Below are 11,286 nucleotides of genomic sequence, written 5' to 3'. Positions count from 1 at the left end.
TTTTATATTTATTTTTTTTTTTTTTTTTTTTTTTTTAATGCGTTTTAAGATTTTGTGATTGTATGTACATTTTCCACTTCCTTCCGCGTTTTTGTTGTTTTCTTTATTCCAAAGCATTCGCAGACGCGTTTTAGGTTCCACTGCGCTGTGTAAACATCCATTTCTCAATGCAAACATGCCATAAATGGACATTTTTTTTAAAGACGCAATGTCTAGTTAAAATAAGTTCACACTTTAAAAATGCGACTAGAAAAAGCAGGCAGCACAAGATCTGTGCAAACGAAGAATTTTGCAGCTAATGAAGTTTTCTCAAAAGTTACTTTTATGACCAATGAGACAGCAGAGACATGTGATGTGCAAAGAACATCAAGGTAAATATTTATCTAAATCCTAGTTATGTAAGTGGTGAGACAAGGAAGTCATTTCATTCCAAAAATGTCATTCTCATCACAGTGTGCTGTTAAACACAAAACATAATTTCAGAAATGGAAATGGCTGTGTTGGAAATGTTCACAATGTTTCAGAAAAATGACATGATGCATCTAGCCTACTTTATACACTGATGGATGTTGTTAGTGGATAAATTAAACAAACTAGTGAAAGTTTGAGAGTTTATTTTTCTAAATGTCCACAAGGCCAAAAGTGCCCAGAAGAAACACCAATAAACAACCTGTGTCTAATTAGCCAGTTAATAAAAGTAGGCCTTAGATTTTAGCAAATTGTGAATTATTTATTTGTGCTAATAATAAATATACTTCCAAGCCACTTGCAAAAATGGATTTCTCAGTGCTTTTTATCAACTGTTTATCAAATGCTGAGGCATAGCAAGGGTTATAACTTGGAGAGGCATGTCGAAGTTCAATGTGTGTCTTTCAACAAATCAGTTAAGACTAATGGGTGAGCCTCACATTACTTTATTAATATTTATGAGCAAATCTGATTAAACCTGTTGTGATTTTACTGTATTATTTTACACAAAAGGTTTGTGTTTTTTCTCATCACTTCAATTCCCTGACTTTGTTTGTCCTTAAATACATCCCACAAAAGAGCACAAAACTTTCAAAAATGCATCCAAAATTGAGGCTCTATGTGGACAGTAACACAATCAGCAATCATCAATTTGAGTTCAACTTATGTACCTGGGAACTTTTCCAGAGTTCAAAACACTGGAGGAGGAGGTGATGAAAACATTAGTAACCCAGAAAATGATGAGTAATATTTTCAGTGGCTGCACGTCCCCGTGTGTGCAAGTAGCCTCAGGTTGATAGCAGATTTTGGACACAAAGTTCAAGATGTAATTGAATATATTTCTTTGAATTGAATAAAACTAATTTTGTATATTGCACACTATTTTTTACAAGCTGCCCTCTGGATATGCTGTGCAGTATGAACATTTTCAAAGAGCACTTGTCAACCGTGACACATTTCTGCTCGGTATTAATAACATTTTGCATTAAGCACAAAAGTGTGACTTTCAGATTCCAGATATTACAGATTATTCTAGAACATAAAAACGCATAACGACTCCAGAGTACTACAGTAATATAAAACTCCAATTGTGTAAAGTCGTGACTTTAGCATGCCAGATGAACAGTTTATTCCGATTGAATATGTTGTGTGTCTCTCGTTAACAACCATGACCATATTCTACATTTGAAAAAGCACTGAGAAGCTTCCACTCCAGCCTGCTTCTTGCAAATGCTAGTTGCCTAGCAATGCAATCACTGATTTTATGGTCTGTGAAGTTCGCAAGAGCCAGAGAGAAAGACACAGACTGAGAGAGAGCGATATCGAGAGATAGCGAAAGAGAGAAAGACTAAATGGATAAAGAAAGACAGAGAGCGATGGGGGTGGGAAAGCATTTGAATATTATTTCAAGCGATTTCCCTTCAAATCTGATACTGATAAATCCAGAGAACACTGTATGACGATGACTGTATGATATGGGAAACATGTAACATATTGATCTGTTTATTTGCACATGCGGAGATAAGGTATGCTGCGGGAGTCGATCCGTCTTCATCTATAGGCTACGTCGGGCTATACTGTATGTGCAAGCAGTTTAGATGATTATGAGACACATGATTTAATATAGAGATCTAGAATCTGCTTCGTTCCAGGTCTGTGTTTTTGCCTTTACAACACATGAGACCTTCCGTTCCTTCTTTCTGCACATACACAGACCGAGTGAGAGACAGCCAGGGCTCATCTTAGATCCTAATCTCCCAAGACTCGCCTCCACGAGGAAGTTCTCTTTAACCATCCTACGGTTTTCCTCTCTTATCATTTCAGCCTCCCTGTACCACCTCATAGAAGAGCCAAGTTCAAAGCGCCATTCAAAAGCCGCCGCTGTAAAAGAGGAGCAGGAAATCTAATTAGTATGAGTGACAAAGAAATTAAAATAACCTGAGCTGTATTCGTGGCACTGAGGTTATGGACATCGTCATGCTGCAGGCTGAATATTAAAACAGGCCTTTTCTGTATGTGACAGAAGAGTTCTGACTCAGGTGACAGAAATCGGGGCCAGTGGTTTGTCCAAAAGGGCTGTATCATCTTCCATTTAGTTAAATGAAGTACTATAACCCAGGGCTTATTACATTGAAGAATAACGAGGAAACTTGGCTTTGGTTATGTGATTATTGGACTATGAGCTGGTTTCTTACCAGGACACAATAGGACATAACTGTTTTGCAATTTACACTGCTCATACTTTACCTGGGTTAACAATTAATCCTATTCATAAACTGACGTTTCACGCTGTACATTCATAAACCCTGGTTGACATTCTAATTTGCATATTTGTCAGTGTCACTGATTGGACGAATGCGGTACATGGCTCTAACACTGAATGGACTTTTTGGTGGACTATATATGCAAGAATAAAACAGACTCTTCTTTGCTTCAACTCCCATTTTCCGTCATCATTTGGCATTTTTCCCCTCAAATGCTTATTTTCTACAAACAAATTATGTAGCTGCAAGCTCAAACCAAATATATTCTGTGCCATCTTATCCGAATTTACACTTGTTTTCTCTGCTGATTCTGTGAGTCGTTTGTTTGCAAGTGAATTATTGACATTTCCTTTTTGACAGTCCACAATTTCCAGTCAGCACTTAGGGAGACTGTAAAATCTCAGCAAGTACTGGAACAGCCACTCCGACACTTCAGTTACAGACTCTTTAGGATCTCCACAAATGCAGAAGCAGTGATGAGTGAGTTTTCTGAGTAACAAAAAATGTTGTGAAATAGCAAATATAATTTAAAAATATATATGTCTTTGCAAAATGTGAAATGCATTGCATGTATTTTGGCTTTTGCATAAATGTATGCATGGTCACATTTTTCTTATGAGATCAGGTTGACAAAAATGTCAGGTGAGAAGGGACTCACATGAGATATCACATGACTTCATAGGTGTTTTGAGCACAAGTGGCTGGCAAAAGTGGGATGTTGTTGATTTCCATATTTAATTTGCATCCTTTTTTTTCCTTCCTTTCGGGCTGGAAGAAAACATCAAAATAAACGAACAATGCTGCCACGTTACAGGCTCGCACACAGCAGGAGTGTCACACACGCATGAATGCGTTTACAAAACTGAACAGTAATTTGAGAACTGCTACCATAGTCGAGAAAGATTCAAGAGACACTGAGCAATTTAAAATGAAGGAATGGAGAAAAAAACTCCATTTGGACTCCTGTCTTATCTCACTTTCCTCCTCCACTCTTACCTTGTCTCACTCTTTATCTCCGTTGCTGTCATGTCTCCATCTCCCTCCCCACTTTTGTCCAGTTTCACTGTCCTTCTTCCCTCTTGCCAAGTCTCATTCTCATCCTGCACTCAACACGCCTTTTCACTGTTTATGACAAACGACTGATGAAATCATTCATTTTCACTGAGTTCTAACCCACTGTGGTTGTCAGATCAAAAGTGGATCAGTCATTTTGGATAGAAGCATCTGCCAAATGCATAAATATAATAGATCCAGTTTGACTACACGATGTGCACCATCCTCCAAGACCTTGTTTGTGAGATGGAAATTAATATTAATATAATTAATATATATATATACACTGAACAAAATTATAAACGTAACACTTTTGTTTTTGCCCCCATTTTTCATGAGCTGAACTCAAAGATCTATACTTTAATCATCGCATAGTATTTATTTTACAGGTTTGTCTCAAGAGAAGATGAGTTTTCACAGTATGACGACTAGAGGGCAGTGGACTGAATCATGAACAATGGATCAGGGTTTGACAGCGGCACAGCCATTGAAGAGGAGTGGACCAACATTCCACAGGCCACAATCAACAACCTGATCAACTCTATGCGAAGGAGATTTGTTGCACTGCGCGAGGCAAATGGTGGTCAACACCAGATACTGACTGGTTTTCGGACCCCCCCGGACCCCCCAATACAGTAAAACTGCACATTTTAGAGTGGCCTTTTATTGTGGCCAGCCTAAGGCACACCTGTGCAATAATCATGCTGTCTAATCAGCATCTTGATATGCCACACCTGTGAGGTGGATGGATTATCTCGGCAAAGGAGAAGTGCTCACTAACACAGATTTAGACAGATTTGTGAACAATATTTGAGAGAAATAGGCCTTTTGTGTACATAGAAAAAGTCTTAGATCTTTGAGTTCAGCTCGTGAAAAATGGGGGCAAAAACAAAAGTGTTTCGTTTATAATTTTGTTCAGTGTATATATATATATTGTTTAACACTGTACTCACTGTAGGACATCCCATCATACACATCAGAAAAAGAAGGTACGAAATATGTCACTGGGGCTTTGCACTCTACTAAAATGTACCGTTTGGGTACTACTGTATGTACCATTTATGGGTAAATTAGGTATAAATAGTGTACCTTTTGTAAATCCATTTTTTCAAAGCAACCCTATAAATACAGGGTAAATGCTCTTTGTTGTAATCCTTTACTGAAGGCATAAACAGAATCATGGAAGCTTCACAGCAAAACGCTCATAAGACTGCCACTAGGGGGCGAATTGCAACAGCTGTTTTCAGGGGTCATAGATCGTGAAAAAGTAACTTCACAATCCCACTTCAATCTTGTTCTGTCTAACTTCCCCTAACAAGATTCTGCATTGATTCACCATCCCTTTCAAACCCTCTTTCCAACTCTGTTTCACTGCTTGAGCACAAACAGAAAGCTAAAATTAGCAACTGCAAAGCAAATCTGCAACGCAACCTTTTAAAGATTGTCTCCAGTAAAGTTAAATCATTAGCAACCTAGTTCAAGATGGTGTGATGATATTTAAATCATAAGATTCGCTTTTAATAAAATGCATCATGTAAAAGTGAAACCTGACAATGAAGGTTTCTCAGTGGCAAAGGAAAAACTGCAGCTATCAGCTGTAATTCTTTTTTTTTTTGTCACAAGATTAAACACTGCACTTTGAAAAAGTGTGTCATTGCCAGCTGGTGGTGATTTCAGACTGATCTCCAGCTTAGATGGCGCATTAGTCACCTATGACCTTCACACACCTAACATCTTCAGATCCACAAGTGTTCTTTAGTGGCTGATTCCTTCTTTCTGTCTGTGTCTGCCTGAGGTTTTTTCTATATATGCAGACTGAAATATACTCAGGGATACACAGTACTACTTATCAATCAGAGAATGTGAACAAACTCAATCTCCTGAACATCAAAACATAACGCACGTACCTGTGTTTGATCTTTTCTGGCATCCCGATGTTGCTCATCTCGTTTCATGTCTAACAAGAAAGATCAAATTTGACATTCAGAAATCTTTTTAACAGACATTCATGATGTGTAACATTAAAAAATGTGCATGTGCATTTAAGGTTTTGTCTTTGAAAATGTAATTGACGGCAAAAAGCATCAACAATAAGAAGCATTTTGTCAGCTGTAAAAAAGCATTTGACACCATTCAACATTTAATAGCAGGACGACCCAGAAGACCCCAAAGTTTCTTTCCAAAGCACAATATTTCTGTAATGATTTTGTGAGCAGTCTGCCGAACCCCAGCTAAGAGGATGTGGGACATGAATGTTTTATCGTCGTGAGCTTGAAATCACATTACATGCCAGCGATGCGTGCCTCCACTTTGGAGAATTACATAAATGCAGTAAAAACATCTTCATGCTAGCAAGTGCAGGATGAGGCAAAAATTAAGAACATTTCACCAAAATGTAGTCTCTGCTCCGTAATGACATGTTCCTCTCTGCGAAACAGATTGAGTCTGCCCCGTCTGAGTGGGTCATTATATATTTAAAATGCCGGATTTGAACACAGGGAGCTGTTTTTTCTTCATCTCCCATGTTTTTAGGGGAGGTTCTTGTCCTAATGACATTTCAAGGTGGGTTAGGAGCTGTTAAATTCTAATCCTGTGAACTGGAGCAGATTAAGACATCCTACAGATTGCCAAAGCGAACAAACACTATTGGTTTTTGCAATTAAGGATCGCAAGGATGCTTGTTGTCATGGACATAAATGGGAATGAAGTCAATGTTCCTCCAGGAAGGATACATAATAGCATTAACATTATTACAACCAGTTCCAGGCAAAGCTTCACTTAGATAACTTTATGAAACCCTGTCACTGCAGTTTGCGATCCTGTTGACTGTCCTTTGATCCTCAACACCTGGAAGTCAATTGTTATTCGGATGTTACACCTGTGACACATTCTGTCTGGTTCAAATAGACGTGTTGTAACACAAAAGTTGGAGTGAGCCCTTCTCCGTCGCATCAGCAGTTGCCATGGTGACAGTGCACCTGCAGGTTGAGGGTGAATCTGAGGGAAACAGTGCAGGCCTTTACATGTGTCATTTTCTCTTACAGAATATGTAAGTGATTGGTCAAAAGAGGCTTACAGCTGACCTCAGACGTTCTCATAGAGTTTCTAGCAGTGTTGTGGGAATTATGACGCCACTGGGATTTACTAGAATCTTCGGCAGATGGTACAATGCCAGGAAAGCAGCAAGCCAAAAGGCGATTTTTGCTGTAACTGTATCCAGACATCATCAACTTCAGTGTTTTTCTCAGACTCATCTGTGGCAGATGTTCTACAGAAGCCGATGTGGAACGAGTCTCAGCCTCAGACGACATGCACACGGACCACCAACTGTCTGTTCGCTCGCTGTCTGATGCATATGCAACACAAAAGTGGCAAGTGCTGACTGAAACCACTACTTCATATCTGTTTGGCTGGCTTTCCATTTCATATTTTATTATTTAGTTATATATTATTATATAAATATTATTACCATTTAAAATAACTGTTTTCTACTTCAATATATTTTAAAATGTAATGTATTTCTGTGAAGAAATATTTCATATTATTATCACCATTGAAAACAGTGCTGTGTATGTAATATTTTTGTGGAAACCTTACATTTTTCCTTCATGAATAGAAAATTCAAAAGAAGAGGATTTGTTTAAAACAGAATTTATTTGTAACCAAGTAAGAATCTTAACTGACCCCTGCAAAACTGTTTTCAAAATCTATTCAAATGATCCACACTGTATATTATTTATTTTTAATATATTTTTTATAGATTTTTATGTTTAATGTTATATTCATTTCATTATTTATATTACTATATAGTATACTTTTTGATTGGTCGCTGTACATGTTGGTCACATTATCTATTTCTGTCAAACTTAAAACTAATAAGTCAAGAAACAGAAATAAGTAAAAGTCTGGCTATTCATTTTTATAAGAATAATGGTACCCATCTGAACCCATTGCTTTTAATGGGTGAGATTCAAACCTGAATTTCACATATGGGCCCCAAGGCTTAGCATGTCAGAGCACATGTTAACTGCCAGACCAGAACACTGACATTTGAATCCATCTTGATTGGAATTCTCAGAACTGAAGTCAAGTTTTTTAGGTTGTGCTTCACTGTCACACCACATTAAAATGACATAGGAGAGTTTGATTATTTTCCTGAATTTTTAAAACTAGTTGTCATATTGTATTACTAGGCCTTATTATATTATTGTGTCATCTCTATCAACATATTCATGTTATAGTGTAACATATATAATTCACAGGTATTCACTGAGGTCCTAGACTCAACTTCCAGCGAGTTACATGTCAGACATCACCAGAATCAAAGCTGGCAGTTTCAAAATGGGTCAGCCAATCATAAATTACCTCTCCAGTAGAGCTCCTGAAGCTTTTCTCTTACAGGTGTATCTGAGGAGCCCATATGGGCCTCAACACATGTTCCGTAATGATGTGTTGGAAAATCCACAAGAGGAAATGGTTTGTGTTCTATGTAGGAATGGGAATTGGGAAGAATTTAATGATTTGGGTTCCAATTATTCGGTTCCACAATTGTAGAGTAGAGTAGTAAAGCAGGCTACCTGCAATTACAGAAACGCAATTTCATTGTTAAATGAGCAATAACATTAATGTATGTATTATTAAATACAAATGACAAAACCCATAATCTACATTTTTATATGCATATGTTGTTATATGAACAACACGCCAAACCTGGCTCATCTGGAGTGTTTGTTTGGAACCTGGTGCAGCTTCTTCCTTTGTTTTCTTTTCCTGCACCTAAATAATCGGCCCGAGATCGCCTGAACGAGGTGGTCTCAACCAGATTGAAAACTAACTCTGGAGCATTTCGATTGTGGTGAGAAAGCAATCCAGCCCAACGGACCAACAAATCAAGCTGCATCATAATCTATAATGGGAAATGTGTTACGTAAAAAGCTGCAGTGTTTGATTCTGTGTGTGAGCACATTAGTTATCGCAGTTGAAAACCAAAGAGCGCTTCTTCATCTTAAACTGTTGTGTAATTACTCTTCTCCGAAACAGGTGCATTACAAGAATGTTGTCCAGAAGAAGCCTTGATTCCCACTCTAACTGACTTACCAGTTAGAGCGGGAATCAAGGCTTTGTCAGGACAGCATTCTTGTAACGATGCCTACATTCACAATAAACCCGCAGAGCTAACTTCTTGATGGATGAAGCTATGAAGAAAAAGGTGTACTCTGACCAATGAGAGGACAGTTTTATTCATATGCGAGATGCATCTTGCATAAACACATTTTGGAAACGTTGCCTTGTGAAAGCGAAACTGAACCAAGAGGAAAATGCAACATTGTAACAAGTCCCTGTTTTGGAAAAAAGCAAACGATATACAGGTCTGAAAACAGCCGTGCTCTATGGGTCTGATTCATAGGGTCTGGGTCTGATTCACTTTTAAAAAGAACCGGTTTATTAAGAGTTGTTCTTTCAGGGATGGGACTACAAAGCAAAAGGAACAGTTTGTTTTTCAACCATGAATACCGGCGTCTTAACGTCTGGTATCAGAAGCATTTTAGTGGATAAGAAGTATCAGACTATTTTAATAACAGTCATTTATAAAAAAAAAATAAAAAAGTCATCAATTGCAAACCCTACTCAAAATAACTCTTTTTGGTTATTCTTTTATGAAGACTATTTAACACAGGTAAATAGGATACATTTTGTAATATCAATAATACTTTTCCATATTTCTTTCACATTTCCTACTCACATATTTAGATCTTAAATACCTAAGACTGTTACATTTACACTAAAGTCAGTGTCAGAGGACTGACTGTAAGCCAATGCAGAGGTGTGAGATGAGAAGCCAGTGTGAAGACAAGACAATTTATCACCGTTCATTACCTCAGTACCTTTTTTAGTACAGGAAAATTTGGATAAACTGAAAAGTTGTCCGAAAACCCACTTTAGAAATTGGGGTTATTTAGATTTAGTGTTTTTTTCCACTTTGAAAATAACATTTAGAAACTTATGTCTTACACAATTAAATTTCTTTCAGTCTTTCAGTCCATCATTCATTCTTAGTGAATTCCCCCTGAATGTACTTATCTGCCAATTTCTGCAAATATATATAGAAAAGCAATAAAATTGCCAGTGTTTGTAAGAGCCTCTTTCTCTTAATCCATAATGGTTGCATTCTTTACATTGTATATTCTGTCAGTTGCTCTCTTTCTGTGTCTCTGAATCCAGTGACCTAAAAAAAAATTAAGGGCAAACAGGACAGATCGATAGTGTTTTATGTGTTTTCACCTCAGCAGGACACCCCATGGTGCAGAAAATACTTTTTCTAATTAGACTTAGACCCTCAATGGCTCTTATTTTGGCCTGAGAAAAGAAAGAGCAATGCCAGTCTAATTGTCTGGTGATGCAATGTTTTAATTAGATAAGTTAACAGGCAGGCAGTATTCTCCACCCCATCATTAACTATATTCATTATCCCTATGGCTGCAGTGGCGATTGATCATGACAGATCACACGGGAGAGACTCAGGCCGGAATCCAATAAGATCCAACGTCCTGAACCAGAGGAGCAGAATTAAACGACTGTTAGAGCAGACGAAGGAAGACTGATAATGCACAGCAGCCAGCGACCCCAGATAAACTGAGCTCGGTTTAACAGATTTACATGATATCCCATCTAAATACTTCTGCGGCTCTGAGATGCTATCATCCTATCAAAATATTTTAATGCCAAAATATTTTATCTGCAGGGAAAAGATCAAAGCTCTTAATCATAATGTCAGTATTTAAAGGATAAAAAATGGTGTTGTTTTTGTTTATGTACTTTTGAAGTATGCAAAAATCTAAATGTAACTTTCCTCTCAGGCAAACCGATACATCATTTGATCTGTAAATCATAAGAACTCTATTTTAATTATGCATCATGAGTAATGCTGATAAGAAACATATTCAGGTTCAATGTATTATTTTTATGATGGATGTCTGGATTCAATGCTGAGGTCAATACAGCCACTTCACTTTGGATTGTGGGTAAATTGTGTTTCTAACTAGCCCAATAAACCACTTAGGAGATTTCATGCTAAAGCACACACGTGTCAATAAGCAATTAATGAAGACAGAGGAGGAGACAGAAACAAAGTAACAGGTGCCACATAAAATATAACCAATTCTTCAGTTCTTTCAAAGTCTTTAAGTGTTAGTACTTATACTCAAAAAAAGTCTACAATCTGCCATATTTGCTCATGACACTCATGTTCAACATCTAAGTTTTTCTAAACCATCACCTGAGCTAGAAATGACATGTAACGAATCAGTCTGAAGAAAGCAGGGAAAAAAAATTGCAAAACATACTGTAATTTAAAAATATATTTTGTTTGTTTTACTTTTTTTATTATTTATTATTTAAAATTATTATTTCAATAATTAATTCACTAATTTTTGCAACTCAGATAACTGAGACATGCTATTCAGCTAAACTCTATGGAAACTTGTTTCTGCCATGAAAAAAA

General features: G+C 37.2%; 1 long non-coding RNA gene across 1 annotated transcript in view; it reads right to left on the bottom strand.

The window, feature by feature from the left end:
- Nucleotides 1-1,894: 1,894 nt before the first annotated feature.
- LOC107668024 (uncharacterized) overlaps nucleotides 1,895-11,286 on the bottom strand; it is a 21,552-nt gene continuing 12,160 nt past the window's right edge. The window contains exons 2-3 of the long non-coding RNA XR_001631843.1: nucleotides 5,693-5,742; nucleotides 1,895-2,349 (exon numbers count right to left, since the gene is read on the bottom strand). This is a non-coding gene — a long non-coding RNA (uncharacterized LOC107668024). The remainder of the gene's footprint in view (nucleotides 2,350-5,692; nucleotides 5,743-11,286) is intronic.

Source organism: Sinocyclocheilus anshuiensis, unplaced genomic scaffold, assembly GCF_001515605.1.
Source record: "Sinocyclocheilus anshuiensis isolate Anshui unplaced genomic scaffold, SAMN03320099.WGS_v1.1 scaffold1024, whole genome shotgun sequence".
In the NCBI taxonomy this organism is placed as follows: domain Eukaryota; kingdom Metazoa; phylum Chordata; class Actinopteri; order Cypriniformes; family Cyprinidae; genus Sinocyclocheilus; species Sinocyclocheilus anshuiensis.
The sequence above is the reverse complement of the archived record's forward strand: the minus strand, read 5'-3'. Positions and strand labels throughout refer to the sequence as shown.